This window comes from Artibeus jamaicensis, unplaced genomic scaffold (assembly GCF_021234435.1).
Source record: "Artibeus jamaicensis isolate MK-2021 breed Jamaican fruit bat unplaced genomic scaffold, CSHL_Jam_final contig_2790, whole genome shotgun sequence".
Classification (NCBI taxonomy): domain Eukaryota; kingdom Metazoa; phylum Chordata; class Mammalia; order Chiroptera; family Phyllostomidae; genus Artibeus; species Artibeus jamaicensis.
Window position 1 is genome coordinate 503,513 of NW_026521616.1, and position 1,326 is coordinate 504,838.

At 44.6% G+C, this 1,326-nt stretch overlaps 1 pseudogene; it reads right to left on the reverse strand.

Moving 5' to 3' along the window:
- Window positions 1–476: 476 nt before the first annotated feature.
- On the reverse strand, window positions 477–948 carry LOC119061994 (fatty acid-binding protein 5-like; annotated as a pseudogene).
- Window positions 949–1,326: the final 378 nt, after the last annotated feature.

Consider the following 1,326-nt stretch of genomic DNA (forward strand, 5'->3'; position numbering starts at 1 on the left):
GAGCACGCACACCGGCGGGAACTAACTGTATGACATCCTAATAAGAGACAGGGGGGCCTTGTTACAGGACTTGAGATTGTACAGGGCAGTTCTGGAGAGTACTTAAGGAAGCAAAACTTTGCCCAGGGCTGAATGCTGTCAAGAAGCAAGGGAAATCTGATGGTGAGACCTCTCAATTTTTGTAGGAGGTAGAACACAGCAAGGCTAGAGCTGTCATTGGTAATGAAGCAGCACTTGCTCCTGTCAGCTGAGAAAGATGCTTGGCCATTTTTGAATTGCATAGTGTCCTTATTTATTTATATATGTACTTTTAGCATAAACACATTTATTGACTAACCAAAAGGTTGATTCTACTTAAACCAACACTCGGAAATAGTTGCATGTAAAATGTTTGTGATAAAGATAACGGAACAGAGTAATGAAACAAAAAGCATGAGGAGATTTGTTCGTTGAACTGAACTTGTTTATCCTCACAACTAATGCCTGTTCAGAAGGAAGATGGAATTTTTCTCTACTTTTTTATAGACCCAAGTACAGGTGACCTTGTTTATGACGCAGCCCACCACTCATTTCCTGTCTTCCAATTTCCTTGTTAATTGTGCTTTTCTTCCCATCCCCTTCCTGACATTGAATCAATGCGCTATTTATAAATTTGCGAACGGTCTGAGTTTTTCTGTCATCAGCTCTGGTTTCTTCAGACTTCTCTCCCCAGTTACATGAAAACTGTGTCATTTTCAACGTGCTCTCAGTTTTAGGGTGAGGTTTTTGCCATCAGAAGTGAAGACGTCATCTGGTGCGGCCACCGTCTGGTGTGGCCACGGCACCCGTCTTCCACACAGCCATTCCTCCTCCTCCTCCCTTTGTGTGCTCATCAAAGCCTTTGACTTTCACTAAGCTCCATCTTCCTACCAGCTGCTGGGCACCGGCGGTGGGCGGTGAGGGGAGCATGGCTGTTTTTACTCATCTTGTTCTATCATGGTCACAGAGTGACCTCATCTGATGCTGATCTTCTGTGAGATTGTTTATGTTCAGCAGGGAAAACAGCGGGTTTGTGGCCAGGCAGGTAGGGTGATTAACCAACCCAGTTTGCCTGGGACTGAGGACTTACCCAGGATATAGGACTTTTGGAACTAAAACTGAGACAATCCTAGGCAGACTAGACAATTGGTTACCTTATTGGCCAGCTACTGGCTGCCAGGATGTTTTTGTCTTCCTCGCTGAGCATAACGGCACTTCATGGAATACTTGTCAAATGTGACCCCGTCACTGGAAAGTATATATGTAGACATGTGCATTTCACTGTGTGCATGCACCACATAACACTAG